General features: G+C 43.2%; 1 pseudogene; it reads left to right on the forward strand.

The window, feature by feature from the left end:
• Positions 1 to 17049: 17049 nt before the first annotated feature.
• On the forward strand, positions 17050 to 17424 carry LOC128834856 (histone H2A-beta, sperm-like; annotated as a pseudogene).
• Positions 17425 to 18912: the final 1488 nt, after the last annotated feature.

The raw sequence follows: 18912 nt of genomic DNA on the forward strand, positions 1-18912 counted from the left end.
ATGCATCCTAAGTGCAGCAGCACAATTCACGATATCTCACTACCAGCAGTAAGCCAAGTCCCCCTATCCTGTAAATAGTTCCTTACACTTTTAAGTCCCATCTCCCTGCTGCCCAACTAATTTCAAGGGCCTAGAAAAAAATGAGTTTTGCAAAGTCCCCTGAAAGTCAGACCAAGGGGATGGGAACAAATTTCAGAGCAATGGGGCACTCTCATAGAATATCATTCTCGAAACACCCTAATTTAAATCAACAGGGCTCTGGTTTAGATCAGCTGCTGATCACTTCTGGATTTTACTATGATTAGGTCATTAGTATTTTATGCATTTATGTATAGAGGGACTACGTGTTCATAGGCATGTTTTAAGAGTATCAATTTGGGATGGCCCCATTACTCCTGAATGGCATGTGCATGTGTGCACACACACATGCAGAATTAAATCACTATGGCCCATTTGTGTGTTACCAACCTAGCCAAAACATCTATTGAACATTACCAGGAATTTTGTTTGGTTCAAGAGAGCAAGATTAAGAACATAAGAATGGCTATACTAGGTCAGACCAATAGTCCATATCATCATCATCCCCTGTCATCCAGCCCCCACTTCTGGCAGTCAGAGGTTTAGGGACACCAGAACATGGGGTTGCATCTCTGACCATCTTGACTAATAGCTACTGGTGGACCTATCCTCCATGAACTTATCTAATATTTTTTTGAACCTACTTATAGTTTTGGCCTTCACAACATCCCATAGGAGAGAGTTCCACAGGTTGATTGTGCATTGTGTGAAGAAGTACTTCTTTTTGCTTGATTTAAACCTGCTGCCTATTAACTTTATTGGGTTACCCCTGGTTCTTGTGTTACATAACACTTTCCTCTCTTTCTCTACACCATCATGATTTTATAGACCTCTATCATATCCCCCCTTTAGTCTTCTCTTTTCTAAGATTAAAAAGACTGGGACAGTTTATCTCTCCTCATATGGAAGCTGTTCCACAACAATAATATTTTTTGTTAACCTACTCTGTACTTTTGCCCAGTTCTAATATATATATATATATATATAGAGAGAGAGAGAGAGAGAGAGATGTATGGGGCAACCAGAACTGTATGCAGTATTCGAGGTGTGGGCATACCATGGATTTATATAGTGACATTATGATATTTTCTGTCGTATTATCTGTCCCTGTCTTTGGTTGCTAACATTCTGTTAGCTTTTTTGACTGCCACTGCACATTGAGCAGATGTTTTCAGAGAACTATCCACAATGACTCCAAGATCTTTTTCTTGAGTGGTAACAGCTAATTTTGTATGTATAGTTGGGATTATGTTTAACAATGTGCATTATTTTGTACTTATCAACACTGAATTTCACCTGCCACTTTGTTGCTGAGTGACCCAGTTGTGAGATCCATTTGTAACTCTTTGCAGTCAGCTTTGGACTTAACTATCCTGAGTAATTTTGTATCATCTGCAGACTTTGCCACCTCACTGTTTACCCCCTTTTCCAGATCATTTATGAATATGTTGAACAGTGCTGGTCCCAGTAAAGATCCCTGGGGGACCCCAGTATTTACCTCTCCGCACCCTGAAAACTGACCATTTATCCCTACCCTTTGTTTCTTATTTTTTAACCAGCTACTGATCTATGGGAGGATCCTCCTTTTTATCCCACAACTGCCTACTTTGCTTAAAAGCCTTTCTGAAAGTCCAAGTACACTATATCCACTAGATCATCCTTGTCCACATGCTTGTTGATGCCCTCAAAGCATATTACTAGATTGGTGAGGCATGATTTCCCTTTACAAAAGCCATGTTGACTCTTCTCCAACATATCATGTTCATCTACATGTCTGAGAATTCTGTTCTTTATTATAGTTTCAACCAATTTGCCTGGTACTGGAGTTAGATTTGCCATCCTATAATTGCCATGATTGCCTTGACAGCCTTTTTAAAAAAGAAGCATTACATTAGCTACCCTCCATTCAGCTGGCACCGAGACTGATTTAAGCGATAACTTACATACTACAGGTAGTAGTTCTACAATTTCATATTTGTGTTCCTTCAGAACTCTTGGGTGAATACCCTCTGGTCCCAGTGACTTATTGCTGTTTAATTTATCAAGTTGTTCCAAAACTCTTCTACTGATATCTCAGTCTGGGACAGTTCCTCAGATTTGTCACCTAAAAAAGAATGCCTCAGATGTGGGAATCTCCCTCAGATGCTCTGTAGTGAAGACCGACATCAAGAATTCATTTAGCTTCTCTGCAATGGCCTAGTCTTCCCTGAGTCCTCCTTTAGCGCCTTGAGCATTTAGTGGCCCCACTGACTGTTTGGCAGGCTTCCTGATTCTGACTGTTAGAGGGCTTTCCCTTTACCCTCTCCCTCGTTCTTGTCATGCAGACAGAAAGCAGAAGAACAGAAGTCCAAAGTGCAGCCAATGTGATGTTTATTGGGGTTAGTTCCAAGCAAACATATCCATAGCGCTACATGCCAACAGAGTGTTTCCCAGTGTTTGGTTCCCAGCTCTGACAGCACAGAGTCTTTATCCCATATGTCCCTTCCCAGCTCTGACACCACAGAGCCTTGTCTGTGTACCCCATTTCCCAATTCCCACCTCCTCCTCCTTAGCAGGCCTAAATATACCTGCAGTGCATGCCACTAGTCACACTCCTTACAACTTATGGTCATGTTCCATTCTGGAGGGTCATGAGTCTAGGGTCTTCTTCCCACCTCTTTTGTATCCCATGGTAAGGAGTGAGGTTGTGTTCTGGCAAAGGCCAGGCTTTGCTTTGGCTTTTAGTGTTTCTTATGCCACCTGTCCATTCCTCCTTGCCCCTCCTAAATGGTTGCTTGACCCTGGCTTGAGAGAAGAGCCAGACAGCCTTCTAGTGTATACCCTGTAACACTTTAATTGCTTTATCCCTTATCTCTTCCCATTGTATTAACAAAACCATCTGGCTAGAGAGAAGCAACACACAGTGTCTTTTGTTCTTTTTTCACACATATTAGTATAAGATATAAGAATATCAAAAAGTCAACCCCAAAATTCTATCTCAGGCTGACAAACAAGCCTATATGCTAACACTCCACCCCTCTTTTCTTTTCTTCTGGGATCCGCCTGGCCAGGTATCCTGGGAAAAGTATCAGACATATGGGAGCACATTTCCTGATAGGGCTGTGTAGCAGTGCGGGACTCACCCCTGCTGGTCTCTTCTGGGAATTAGCTATTCCAGTGCCCTGGAGCACCCCCTACAGGCTGGTGGTCCTCCTTACCACTGGCCCCGTGTCCCTCCCAGGACCCCGGTGCTCCTTTCTTTGGGTGCTGCCCCTCCAGCAGTAACCCCCAATCTCAGGATCTCCCCTCCCAGGGGAACCCCCACCCACTATCCCCACCTCGCCTCAGTATATGGCTACTGCCAGTCATTGTCTAGCCCCCGTGCCCTGGGACAGACTGCAGTATCAGCCTACTCATCACTGGCAAGGTTGGGTTTGGGCCTGCTGCCTTTGCCTACCCCTGGGGCTGCCCTCAGCAACCCCCAGTACCTATTAGCCTTATGCTAGGCTGCAGCCTGGGGCTTTCCATACTGGAGCTCCCCGGCTCCTCTGCCTTTCCCCAGCCCTGCTCCACTCAGGTACTCTGTCTCTAGCTCCCTACAGCCAGGCCCATCTCTCTCTACAGCTAGAGAGAGACTGCTGAGCTCCTGGCTCCCAGCCTTTTTATACAGGCCAGCTGTGGCCTGATTGGGGTGTGGCCCAGCTGCAGCCACTTCTCCAATCAGCCTAGCTTTTAGAGCTGCAGCCCTCTCCAGGGCTGTTTTCAAGCCCTTCCAGGCAGGAGCAGGTGTCCACCCTGCTACAGGCCAGCTATCAATATGGAACGTGTCGGTACTCCATTTGCCCCACTGCCCCCTATGCAGTACAGTGCCCTGCACCTTCCCTCATAAGTACATACTGCGCATATATTCCAATTAGTGTGTCAAACTCCCCATAGTGACAGGCCTGAGAAGGTTGGGTCTGGGTATCTGTTACACTTTGGTGGAGGGCCTATTACATTACTCATATGTTAGCCACCACAGTATACACTACAGGATTAGTATATTTAGTAATAGGTTAATAGCCATAATAATCCACAGTAACATCAGGAGCCCTGACCATTGTAATTTAGTCCAACATTTGGGCCATTACCAAAACCACTGCTTCTCCTCTTTTGACAGGGTTAAAATCCTGTAACACCATTCTGGAGAGTATATTTTAAATGTGTCCAGTTGTTGGTAGTTGCAGTGAGCTGCTTTTGCAGTGTTCATGTACACTTGTCCATATCATAAGTCCTCTGGATATTCACAGAAAGATGGGGTATTGTCCAAACCAGCTTGACCATTTGGTATGGAATTGGGTAGTATGCACTGGTTCCATTATTCACAGCAATGAGTTCCACAGATCCATTTGTGCATCAAAGTCCCGATGGCAGCATGTAAATGTGTGTTACTGTGCCAGATGCTGGTGCACTTGTACTCCCAAGTGTTATATTACAGAGTTATGTACTTTCCCAGCAGATCACTCCATATCCCATATACATTACACCCAATCATCCACCCTGGCAACAGGCCATTGGGTCTGCTCCTCCATGGTCATCGGGGAGGGGCACATCCAAATATTTTCTCTGGACAATTACTTAACAGAATTATTGTCCAATTTACACCATTTCATCCTCCCCATCTATTCCCCAATGGGTCCCAGTGAGCTCCTCCCTTTCTCATTACTCCCACAGGGCTCATGGGGACAACCTTAATTGCCGTCCCATTCCAAGGTACCACATAACTATTACACAGGTGCTAGCCCCCTAGTTGCGCATTTTGCATTCCCACACACACCTTCTCCCCCCCATCCCAAGTTAGCCTTTTGAAGCCATCCCCGAGCCATTTCATAATGTTTCCTGTCCATTGAGCTAGGGTCAGGTTTACCTCTGCGGTCCTTTTCCATCCCATTGCAATTGCAGATGTTTGCTGTGCCAGTAGTTCATTGATTTGCTGCTACAATTTCACATTTCAGCTTATCAATTGCTTGGTTACCCAACTGCCCCCCAGATTCCATACACCCAGCCCTGTGTTTCCTGCTGCCGATAAATCCCTTTTCCGGTGATGATTCCATGCGTGTCCCCTCACCCACCAATTAAATTGTTGTTTCAGCCCTTCTATGTACGTGCTGCAATTGGGGTGTACCACCCATGTAATGGACTGGAAAGACATGTTGAAAAGCATTGGTTGCACCCGCTCCCACTGTAGCTCCGACATGTTCGCCCATCAGGAAGTATTTCCGGCTCCAGGCTGCAACCAGCTTAAATCAGGATTTTCCCAGCTTGGCATCCATATTACCTGTAGGGTTACATTCTGCAAAGTGGTTAAATTGTGATATAGTCAACATCCCAGGGGAGACTTTATGCCCAATGTGATGTGTACATAACTGCATGCCCAGAGATTGTCTTCTATGGAGGTACCATTATGATTACCCATGGTACTATCACACTCCAACTGTGGGACCCCCTAACCCAAACACCCCAGAAGGCCAGAGGGTTATATTTTTGGGCCCTCCATGATAAACCACATGTCTGGATGACTGTTTCCCACTGTCATTCATTATAGCATATCCTAGGGAATACCATGAAATGATTACTGATAAATTTGATATTCTCCACCAGGTTAGGATCCCCCTCTTCCAATCAGTATACCACATACCAACACTGCCAAATTCCCCTGCGGGGGATCAGAGGCACAATTTTCTACAGGTAGATCCTTAAAGTCCTCATCTGCGTTATTACCATAACAGTATTACCATAGCAGTCCACGTATTTCCTCCCTTTGCCATCTCACATCGCTGTATTTGGGTAGGGCTTACAATAGCGACAATTGTGATTAGCAACAGTGATTGTTCTCTTCTGGGCCAAAGGGGTCCTTGTTTTCCCCTTGTGGGTTCACCTGTAAGATGCATTCAACATAATTTATCCATTCTCCTCCTTAATCCCCATTCTGTGCCTTTTTATTTGCATGCAATGAACCCATTTCCACCGTTTATTCTTTGATTCCAATAGCAGCAGGCTGGGCCCCAGTCGGTTAAAGACTAGGTAAGGGCCCCTCCATTTAGGAACTGGGAATGGGAATAGATGGTATTCTTCTGGAATGCAGTACATCATTTGATTTCCCCCTCTTGGATCGGCTGTGCTCGCCAAGGAGGCCATACCATGCGTTGACCTTTGCTGCTATATGTGCTAAACCTCCTTGTACAATATCCACCAAAATAACAGTAATAACAAGACAAACAACACAAAACACACAACACAATCTTCGTCGCAACAGTAGACTCATAGTGTTCTGGGTTGTTCTTCCACTGGCGTCAGCTTGACTATAGAGAGTCTGAAAAACAAAAGAAACATTTCCCAGCCCCTTGGTGGGGACAGATTATTGCTTAAAAATACCCCTTCTTTTTACAAATCTCCTTGCTGACTGCAGGAAAAATAGAAGAATTACCTCCATACTTCCCTTGTTTCGTTCTATAGACAGGCCAGGTTTCTACCCTTAAAGGAAAGGGTGAATTATCCCACTGTTCATTTATGAAATTCATACGGTGGTGTACCTCAGTTTCCCCTCTTGTACAACGGCCTGGGTTTGTATTGGTTTTTCTGCTGTGCCAAGCTTTAAGGTTATTTACAAGTAATAGCTGAGAGGCAGCATTACCATGAGATCTTTGACATGAGATTTGCTTTCAATTACCATTTTTAGCATGCTTAAAATTTCCCCCCAAAACCATACACATTATTAATTCTTATGGGATTACTCACTAGCATTTATCCCAATGTTTAACACTGTGATAGTTTGATTACTCAGAGCCACCTCAAGGCTCGGTGTTTCTGACATTGCTTCTTTTGTGCATTCCACCCCTGCCTATGCTTCAGAGGTACACTGTCTTTTAACTGTTTGTTCCCCTCCTGCTATTTATTACCAAAAGAGGATCCAGAACCTCTCCTGATACTTCCAGTTCTGGCTGCCCCAGTCAGGGCCACATTCGCTGGTCCTTATTTAAAAAGATATTAAACTTTATAAAAACATGGAAGTACCCAGAGGGTTACGTGCTAAATACCAAAGCCACATCACACTAGCTGCCCATGTCTGGCACAACATGTCAGTGTTGCAATTTTGAATGAGAGATTCAAACGGAGTTTTAGTGACATTGTTCTTTTTATTTAAAAAAAAAACCAACCCAATTTAATTTAAACCTACAAACAGGACTTTGCAAACCATGAGTGTTGGTTTAAGCCCTTAAAATCTTACATAATTACAAACACACACAAATTCTCTTTTGCCCAACACCCCTTGCACTGCTTTAATTATTTTTACACAACTGTACTCAAACTACATTCCCATCTTGTACAATCAGAGACAGTCAAGTTAAGTTCCAATAGAAACCCCTTATATTTCTTTAGTGAATTCGTTTAAATCATATTTACAAACCATTCCTGTGGGAAAAAGAGCCAATTTTCCTTCAGAATAGCTGTAAAGTCTCCTGGGGACAAAAACATAGTGGTGGTAGAAGCCACCTGACCCCCTTGTATAATTTGTTTAACTAACAGGTTTCCACCTAATCTGACTATACCAAGTACCACATATAATTACATTTACATAACTGGATTTTTTTTTATCAAACCAAAAACTTCCTTTTAATAACACCAGAACTGTTATTCTTTAACATCTTCACTGCGTAGACTGTCGGTCCTTCATCTGTTGAGACTGAGACAATCACGACATGTCTTCCAATCTTCTCTCGCTCTGGCCATACTTGCCATGTTTGTCCATATCTCCTTGTTAGGAAATCATCCCACCTCTTTGGAGGCTGACCACATGGCCGTTTCTGTTCTTGTGGATACCACTCGGATATAGCTGCGATCCACCTGTTGTCGCTGAATCGGGCCACATGTCCCACCCACCGCATTTTGCTGAGCCTGCTTTCAACAACAACATCTTGCACTCCAGACTGCTGCCTGATTATTTCATTGGGGATGTGATCACAGAGCAAAATGCCCAAAAATGTTCGTTCCATCGCCCTATGTGTGACAGACAGTTGATGTTCTTCAATCTTTGTCAGTGACCATGTTTTGCTGCCATATAACCTTGTGGAAACACGGTCGAGTTGAAAAGATTTGCACAAGTTGTTTCGCTGATCTTTCCTTGGAGGATGTCCTTGATGTCATTGAATGCGCATCATCCAGCTTTTTTTCTGCCTTTCTGATCATGGTGCATGTTGACTTCCTGGCCCAAATAAACGTATTTATCAACCTCTTGGATCTCCTCTCCTCCAAGAGTTATTTGGGTTCTTGGCAGAACATCTGACCTCATGTATTTCATTTTCGACCGATTCATTTTTAATCCGACTTGACTACTTTTCACATTCAGTTCTTTAAGCATTCTCTCAAGCTGGGCTGTATTTTCAGCTATCAGCACTATATCAGCTGCAAACCTGAGATGGTTTAGCCACTTGCATTGATATTAATCCCATCTTTCAAGTCTGCTTGTTGAAAAACCGATTCAAGACTGGCTGTGAATAATTTTGGTGAAACTGTATCTCCTTGTTTCACACCTTTCTCGATGGGGATTCGGAGGGGAGTATCAAACAGAAATATATCCATGCTGCAGCCAGAGTTTGCTTCCTTTAGTAATGTGATATATTTCGCGCTGATGCCCTGTTCAGAAAGAGCTTCAAGAATGGCGTTAGTCGCTACACTGTCGAATGCCTTCTTGTAGTCCATGAAGGCAATGCACAAAGGGAATTTATATTCCCTTGAATGCTCTAGTAGTTGGTTTAGAGTGAAGAGATGGTCTATCGTGCTATAATTACTTTGAAAGCCGGCCTGCTCTCTAGGTTGCTGTTCATCCAGGTTTTGCAACAGTCAATTTGTTATTATTTTAGTGAACAATTTATAGATATGCGAAAGCAATCAGATCGGGTGATAGTTCTTTAGATTTTCTCGATCGCCTTTCTTATGCAGCAAGATGGTATTGGACTCTTTCCTATTGGACGGTATGGTCTGGATTTCCAAGTAGCAGCTGAACCTTTGGGCGAGAGCTTTCCAAAGTTCCTGACCTCCTGCCTTAAGCACTTCTGCTGTCAGACCATCCTTACCTGGAGCCTTCCCCTCTTTCACTTGATGGATTGCGTGACAGACTTCACTAATGAGAACTGGGAATATGTGTTCATCGGTTTGTTGAAGTGATGGCATTGGGACGTCAATACAGGATGCAAACAGTTGGGTATAGAAATCCCTGCAGATTGCCTTCATCTCTATTTGATCGGTTACTGATTCTCCATCCCTGTTCTTCAAAGCCAATAATGATGACCTGTACAACGCCAGTTCCCGTTTGCATTTTTTGAGACTTTTATGGTCTTCAGCAGCCATTAGGAGCTTTTTGGTTTGAAATTTCTCAAAGTCTTCCTTCAACTTCATTCAAATGAGCTTACAGAGAAAGGAGTGCTCGAGTCTGTTGCTAACATTTCTTTTCATTTTCCTCCTCTTCTCTAATAAAGTCTTTGTATTCTCCAAGATTCTTCCGCTAGCTCTTCTTGGTCTTTCACGTTCAGCTGATTTCACACACTATTTCAGTCTCTTACTGAAGTTCTCATAATCGTCATCGCAGTCGTCCAGGAGGCTCCAATCTTCCCTAGAAAGCTTGAAAGCTACCTGGTGGTGCCTTCTGTTTGCCATACACAGCGACTTTTTCTCCACCTTCACAGTGAATATGAGCCTGGCTCTCAGTAGGCAATGATCGCTACCGATATTGAATGATGTCACTACTGAAATATCCTGCACGATGCATCATCTATGGATCAGAAAGTAATCGATTTAATTTTTTGTCTTTGCATTTGATGCGATCCAGGTCCATCTTCTGTTGGCCTTCTTTCAGAACCAGGTGTTACCAACGAACTCCCTCCAAACTCTATAGTATTAATTTCTGCAAAAGCTACTTGTAACTCTTCACTCACTTTAAATCACTTGCTTCTGCATTCAATTCTTTAAAGTATTTTGCCTATAGTGACATAGCTACCAAATACAATCTGTGCAGCACAGCTACCTTACCCTGTGCTGTTTTAACCTTGGGATTGTTTAAAAAGACAGTAAAGCATTCATATCCATGGTCACCCATGGGTGTTTTATTCCAAAAATTTCAATGGAACCCAGCAGACTTCTGTCATGCTTTGTCCAAACAAACTTTTCACTAAGTATCCAAAGTACCCTCCATTAAAACTTCAGAAGAACAAAAGTGCAAGGGTGTGTGTGGAAAGCAACCATTTAACTCTATGAGGTTAGTTTAAACTAAAGGCTGACAGCAGCAAATTAAGCAAACTGGGAAGCAGGAGGAGGAGGAGAAGAAGAAGAAAAGGATATAGTTAGCTCTGAGCAAAAGGAAGGGGTCCCTAGGTTTAAACAGTTGGGGACCTCTTACCCCTAGGTTTTTATCCTGGATCTGGGAGAAGAGTGGAGATTATTACCTGCTCCTACAAACCCTGAATTTGTTCCACCTGTGTCTGTTTCTTTTGTTTACACTCCAAGTGAATTACAGGAGTGCTCTTCTCTGTTGCAGTTAACTGTTTCCAGGCAACTCCATGGGTTAACCCCCTCACTCTCCACTTTTCATTTTGAAACTTTTTTTTTCACTCCCCTAGGACCAAGTCTCAGTTCCCATCTCTTAATGTGGTCTGTTAACTCTGCTTCTGACTCCAAACGCTGCTTTGCCAAGTTATCTTTAGCCACTCCTAACTCTAATTTACAATACTCCAGTTGCCTTTGGTGGAGTAGCACTAAACATTGATTTATTTTAAAAAAATGTTAGTTTTTGTCTTTTGCTAATTAGTCAAGAAATTATTTTTGGCTGACCTAATTATACTTTTACATTTGACTTGCCAGAGTTTATACTCCTTTCTATTTTCCTCAAACGGATTTGACTTCCAATTTTTAAAGGATGTCTTTTTGCCTCTAGCCACCTCTGTTTCTCTGTTGTTTAGCTATTTTGGCTTTTCTTTTTTTTTCTTTTTTTTGGTCTTGTTATTTTTTTTTAATTTGGGTATACATTTAGTTTGAGCCTCTATTATGGTGTTTTTAAATAGTTTCCATGCAGCTTGCAGGCATTTCTCTCTTGTGACTGTTCCCTTTAATTTCCATTTACCTAGCTTCCTCATTTTTGTATAGTTTCCCCTTTTTGAATTTAAATATTACCATGGTGGGTTCTTTGGTATTTCCCTCCTACCTACCAATGGTAAATTTATTTACACTGTGGTGCTATTACTGAGCGGTTCAGTTATATTCACCTCTTGGCCCAGTCCCTTTAACTTAGGACTAAATGAAGAATTACCTCTCCCCTTGTTGGCTCTAGGACTATCTGCTCCAAGAAGCAGTCATTAATGGTGCCTAGAAATTTTATCTCTTCATCCTATCCTGAGGTGACATATACCCAGTCAATAAGGGGATGGTTGAAATTCCCCATTATTATTGGGTTTTCCATTTTTGTAGCCTCTCTCTAATCTCTCCGAGCATATCACAGTCACCATCAGTGGTATATTCCTGCTGCGATACTCTGATTATGCAGGCATGGAATTTCTATCAATAAAGATTGTATGGTACAGTTTGATTCATTTAAGATTTTTACTATATTTGACTCTACACTTTCTTTCCCCCACTGGCAGATCCTACTTTGTCATTCCCATATATTTTGTACCCTAGTATTACCATGTCCCATTGATTATCATGAATCCACAAAGTTCCTGTGATGCCTATTGAATCAATATCCTCCTTTAATACCAGGCACTAAAGTTCACTCATCTTAGTATTTAGACTTCTAGCATGTGTATACAAGTTCTTATAAAATTTGTCAATATTTACTTGTCTGCCTTCATGTGATGTAATTGAATAGGATTCGCTTTCTCTTGACTGCCTCTCTTCAGTACCTACCTATACTTTATCAACTTCTATCCTCTCCTCTTTGCTAAGTATTGATTTTCCCCTTTAATAAATCCTCCCCCTAAGGGATGTCTCTGTCTGAAACATGTTGTATTTCCCCCAACCCTTATTTTAAAAGATGATACAGGATTTTTTAATGTTACATGCTAGCAATCTGGTTCCATTTTGGTTTAGGGGGAGCCCATTCTTTTTGTAGAGGATCCTTAGAAACATAGAATATCAGAGTTGGAAGGAACCTCAGGAGATCATCTAGTTTAACCCCCTGCTCAAAACAGGACCAATCCCCAATTAAATCATCCAACAGATTTTTGCCCCATATCCCTAAATGGCCACCTATTTAGAAAAACTGGACGTGCACAAGTCCATGGGGCCAGATGCACTGCATCCAAGGGTGCTAAAGGAGTTGGCGGATGAGATTGCAGAGCCATTAGCCATTATTTTTGAAAACTCATGGCGATTGGGGGAGGTCCCGGATGACTGGAAAAAGGCTAATGTAGTGCCCATCTTTAAAAAAGGGAAGAAGGAGGATCCGGGGAACTACAGGCCAGTCAGCCTCACCTCAGTCCCTGGAAAAATCATGGAGCAGGTCCTCAAGGAATCAATTCTGATGCACTTAGAGGAGAGGAAAGTGATCAGGAACAGTCAGCATGGATTCACCAAGGGGAAGTCATGCCTGACTAACCTAATGATGAGATAACTGGGTCTGTGGATGAGGGGAAAGCAGTGGATGTGTTATTCCTTGACTTTAGCAAAGCTTTTGATACGGTCTCCCACAGTATTCTTGATACGGTCTCCCACAGTATTCTTGCTGCCAAGTTAAAGAAGTATGGGCTGGATGAATGGACTGTAAGGTGGATAGAAAGCTGGCTAGATTGTCGGGCTCAACAGGTAGTGATCAATGGCTAGTTGGCAGACGGTTTCAAGCGGTGTGCCCCAAGGGTCGGTCCTGGGGCCGATTTTGTTTAATATCTTTATTAATGATCTGGAGGATGGTGTGGACTGCACTCTCAGCAAGTTTGCAGATGACACTAAACTAGGAGGAGTGGTAGATACACTAGAGGGTAGGGATCGGATACAGAGGGACCTAGACAAATTAGAGGATCAGGCAAAAAAAAACCTGATGAGGTTCAACAAGGACAAGTGCAGAGTCCTGCACTTAGGACGGAAGAACCCATGTACTGCTACAGACTAGGGACCGAATGGCTAGGTAGCAGTTCTGCAGAAAAGGACCTGGGGTCACAGTGGATGAGAAGTTGGATATGAGTCAACAGTGTGCTCTTGTGGCTAAGAAGGCTAACAGCATTTTGGGCTGTATAAGTAGGGGAATTGCCATCAGATCGAGGAACGTGATCGTTCCCCTTTATTCGACATTGGTGAGGCCTCATCTAGAATACTGTGTCCAGTTTTGGGCCCCACACTACAAGAAGGATCTGGAAAAATTGGAAAGAGTCCAGTGGAGGGCAACAAAAATGATTAGAGGTCTGGAGCACATGACTTATGAGGAGAGGCTGAGGGAACTGGGATTGTTTAGTCTCCAGAAGAGAAGAATGAGGGGGGATTTGATAGCAGCCTTCAACTACCTGAAGGGGGGTTCCAAAGAGGATGGAGCTTGGCTGTTCTCAGTGGTGGCAGATGACAGAACAAGGAGCAATGGTCTCAAGTTGCAGTGGGGGAGGTCCAGGTTGGATATTAGGAAACACTATTTCACTAGGAGGGTGATGAAGCACTGGAATGCGTTACCTAGGGAGGTGGTGGAGTCTCCTTCCTTGGAGATTTTTAAGGCCTGGCTTGACAAAGCCCTGGCTGGGATGATTTAGTTGGGAATTGGTCCTGCTTTGAGCAGGGGGTTGGACTAGATGACCTCTTGAGGTCCCTTCCAACCCTGATATTCTATGATTCTATCTCAAGGATTGAACTCACAACCCTGGGTTTAGCAAGCAAATGCTCAAACCACTGAGCTATCCCTCCCCCACATCCTTCTTTCCCTAAAGGCTCCCCAGTTCTAATAAACCTAAATATGTTCTCTGAACACCATTGTCTCATCCATGCACTAAGACCTTGCAATTTTGCCTGTCTAACTGGCCCTCTGAGTGGAACTAGAAGCTTTCAGAGAATGCTACCATGGAGGTTCTGAACTTTAATATTTTACCTAGCAGTCTATATTTGCCCTTCAGGACCTTTCTCCTAACTCTCCTTATGTCATTGGTACCTACTTGTATCACAACCACTATGACACACCGTACCTCAAAGTAGCACCCTGTAACCCACATATATGGTTGTGATATTTCATACAAAGCATGCCAAGTAAAATATCATATGAAAGGTCATGATCTGCTGAAAATGTCAGAATATGTGTTTGGTTAGTGGGTATGAAGTTATAAGCTTTTGCTGCATGGTTGTTATTGAAATATGTTGTAAGTCTGGGAGTTGTCAAATGCTAGTTCTCCAGTGACAACAAATGAGGTGATCCACCCTTAGGTGGGTGTTACGTGACCATTAATCAACAGGGGAGTTGTAAACAAGAGATTTACAATTCTGTAAAAGAGTTGCCCAAGCACCACAAAATTGGGATTGCCTAAGTCTGGGACACAGCAAAGTCCATCAGGACATGTCTGGGCTAGTAATTTCCATTTTCCAGGCACATGTGGGCATAAAATAAAGGACAGTGGCATCATGCAATTACCTTTTTCCTCCCCCACATATTCTGGAAGGAACGAGAATGCTGGGAAGACAAAGATTTGAACTGAGGAGACTGGTCCCAGACTTAAAGGGAAAGTCTGTATTAAGGACTGTAACCTACCTGTAACATCCAGTGTGGTGAATAAAACCTGCTTGAGCCAAATATTGCTCAGTCTAATAATGTCTAGGATTTAGAGTGCATGATTACTTTTTATTTTCTTTGGTAACTATCTCTGACCTTTTATGCCTACCACTAATAATCACTTAAAATCTATCTTTCTGTAGTTAATAAATCTGTACTATATTTTACCTAAAAAAGTGTGTTATGATTGAAGTGCTTGGGAAATCTCAGTTTAGTTTACAAAGGCTAGTGTGTGTCCTCTCCACTTCGAGGGAGGGGAGGACTGGGTAATGAACTTCCACCGGTCAGGCTTCTGACCGGGGCAAAATGGTACAGTTCTGGGGTGCAAGACAGGGGTTTGCAAGATTTGCTGGTGCCTTTCTTTGTGTGATTCATGAGTGGTTCAGGGATCACTAATGCATTTTAGCTGGTTGTGGAGCACCACATGCTGTTGTATTGAGTGATAACAGTGCCCGGAGAGGGTTGCTGCTTGTCACTAGCAAAGCATTGTGAGAGACAGTCCAGGCTGGAGAGTTAAGGGGGCACAGAGGTACAGGGTAAAGCTATAGTTTGTACCCCAGGGATCCCATCACACCACTGGCTCCTCTCCAGAACTGCTCATAAGTCTATCTAGATGTCTCAAGAGGTCCACATCCTTTGTACCCAGCAGGCAATTCACCATGCGGTTTTCCCAGTCATCACAAACCCAACTATCTATTTCTAATAATTAAACCCCTCTTTAATATTACCTGTCTTTTCCTAATAACTGGTGTCTCGTATGTCCATTCAGCAATGGATTTTGAAATGAATCTATACTAATAAGGCCATTCGAGCTAAGCTCTTCTGAGAATTACTCACTTCAGTTGGAATGTTGCTTGTTTAAACCCTTGGGCTGGCTAGGTTAAAGTTGGATCTTAGGAGTCCACCCCCTCCCCCATTATGCAGTATTAGTCCCCAGCTGGGAGACTTAGAAAGACAATTCACTGACCTCTTCATCAACTTAACACTTCATAGCATAAAGAGGATGCAAGCTTGTCAACCTGACACTCATATTGCCATGTCTTTCGAAATTAGCCCTCAGAGAGCATTACAATATGGCTGAAAGCTCTTTATTAGAGATGTATAAATAGGATACATCAGACTCAGCTATTATAGAAAAGTCAAAGGGTGCTAATCAGAGTCCCTTCACCTAGATTAACATTGTCACCTTTTTTTTTTTACTAGTACTACATGCTATTGATTAAAAGTCTTTACCATCTGTTTTGGTTCATATCTACTTTATTAGAATTTTTTTCCCCTGAACTCCATTCAAGCCCTCCTTAAATTACAGTAGCATTTCTATCTATTGTGCCAGGTAGTCGGGGTTTTCATTAAGTTAAAAATGTGTGTCATGCCAGTGACCAAGCCTTAAGAAATTTGATCACCTCATTAAACTCAAAAGGAAATTAATCCATAGCTAATTGTTATGGCAGCATGAAAACTGTAATTAAAAACAGAATACATCTAAAAAATTAAAAGAAAATATGAATTATAAGTGGATATTTAAAATATATTTGACAGCATTTTAAGGATGATCAGAAAGGCTGGCTGTCTCCTCCTACTCACATACTCCATGTGGCTATGTAAATGATCAAAGATAAACTAAAAAGAACAAGAATTTGGCACAATACTTTTAAAAAATTCAGAGCATACATTTGAAGTCTTTTATTAAAATAATATTTTTAAGTCACAACCTTTATATTAATTGGTATGTTAAAGCCTATTGTCAGCAATCTACGTTTTAAGTTGGCTTTTCTGGGGGCTTTCTGTATCAACATTTCCCTGGGAAAAATCTTTGATAAAACAGAGTAAGTCTTGAAGAGCACCCAATTCAGGATTTAGTGGACTAAAAGGGCTATGTTCTAGAACCAAAGATCACTTACCAACAACCTCTTGCCAACATACCTCTCCCGTTCACAGCAGGGTACTATAAACTTGAGCACCTCAGATGATCACAATGCCTGCAGTGTCACATATGGAGAGAGAATAACTTGCTACCAAACCTTTTATAGCTTTACAGGTCAATACCAGCACTTCAACACCACCCAGCCATCCACAGATAGCCAGTGCTAATCAAGGTTCATAGGTGTAATTAGCTACATGTGAGAAGGCAACCAGTAACATTCTGCTCCCGCTGCTGTTTTTCGTAAGGGATTATTTTGTTGTTGTTGTTGTTGTAAGAGAAAGCAATGGTTTAGAAGATCAGTGTGATGTCTGGCTGTGGAAAGCAGGGAAGGTCAGCACAGTCCAAGTCTCATTCTTCTCATGCTGGTTTGCTGTCCCCCTTGGGCTGTGTGCACCCAATGCTGCACAAAGAGAACTATGTACAGCAAGTAGGAGCCGGAGCCCCAGTTTATTTGGTTGCAGTGATAGAATGTCTGACAGCTGAAATACTAGAGTTGACTGGTAACATGGCTCGGGGTACAAGAAAACATAGATTATCCCCAAGCACTTGCAGCTAACTGTTTGTAATGATGAGGAACTGAACAAGCTACTAGGGGTGGGGAGGGGTTACTACCACTCAGGGCATCCATGCTGTACTGCTGCCCAGGAAAACAGAGAGCCACAAAGCCAAGGACAAGTGAGATTGTGTGAATGAAAGCATCCTTAAAACCACTGTTTCAGAATGGTTTTAAGATGCAGTCTAATATAGGAACCTACAAGATCAAAGAGGAAAGGATGCAACCTTCATGTGAAAAACAAACTTAGAAAGCACCTATAGGCAACCACTAATCCCTGGACATCCAAAAGCATCTGGAGACCCCAAAGAGCCCCAGGTTGTGAAGCTGAAATCAATATCAAGCACCCAAACCATCATTTCATCTGGTCATTTCTCCATCCCATGAGCACTCTCTTAATCTTTTCTGTATTGAGAGTTTCAATCTCTGTAAAACACCGTATAAATCATTCCATTGCATGCAAAGAACCTGTAGCCATGGAAATGTTTACCCATGAAAGAATACCCATATGCCTGGAAAAATTTAAAATCCTCACTAGGATATCAATGGAAATGTTGGGTGCAAGGATGAAGCATTAAGCCCTAAAAACAGGACCACAGTGTGTGATTTCACACAGGGAAACAATTGGGGTGGAGGTGGGGGAATGGGGATGTATCATAGCCCCAGGGATTATGCTTTAAGGATACATACACTGGCCTCCCTAGGCATACATAGGGAGTGCATACCACACTGCCTTGGAATAGTGTATGCTCCCCTCTCTGGAGCTGGCAGTCTCTGTGGGATGGTGCAAAGTGGGGAACTGCATGGCATGTTTTTACCTCCTCCTTTTCCCCTTTGGGGTGGTTTACACCCCAAGGAGTATTAAGTGGGTGCAACCTTTGCATTCCCTTGAGGTCCAAGGAATGTGAGAGGTGCCTGCTGGTGGAATCTCTCAGGCAGCAGGTGGGAGAGCTACAGGAGGAGGTGGCTAGGTTGAGGAGCATCCGTATCCACGAGCAATTCCTCGACAGTGTCCATGTGGAGACAGCTGAGGTAGCTGTCCCAGTACACAGGACTGCTGATACACCACTGGAGGAGGAGGAGATGGCTCAGGGTGGACACTGGCAGCTGGTTACTTCTGGCAGCAGGCAGTGCTCCACCCTTGCTCCGAACCCTCCTGCCGTGGTTATAGGTAACCGTTATGCTCTTCTTGATACAGGAAAGAAGGAATCACTCCCTACAGTAAAGGAGGAGAAGCCTCGTACCCCTAAGGCTGGAAAGTCTGCTGCCACCACCGCGAATAGGAAACGTAGGGTAGTGGTGGTCAGAGACTCTCTGCTGAGGGGGACGGAGGCGCCCATCTGTCGCCCTGACATTTCATCTCGGGAGGTATGCTGCCTGCCGGGAGCCCGTATCCGAGACGTTACGGAGGCATTGTCGAGGATTATCCAGCCCTCTGACTACTACCCCATGCTACTCATCCATGTGGGCACAAATGATACTGCGCGGTGTGACACTGAGCGGATCAAGAGTGACTACAGGGCTCTGGGAGTACGGGTGAAGGAGTTTGGAGCGCAGGTGGTATTCTCTTCAATTCTTCCTGTCAAAGGTAGGGGCCTGGGCAGAGACAGATGC

This window comes from Malaclemys terrapin, chromosome 3 (assembly GCF_027887155.1).
Source record: "Malaclemys terrapin pileata isolate rMalTer1 chromosome 3, rMalTer1.hap1, whole genome shotgun sequence".
Taxonomy (NCBI): Eukaryota; Metazoa; Chordata; order Testudines; family Emydidae; genus Malaclemys; species Malaclemys terrapin.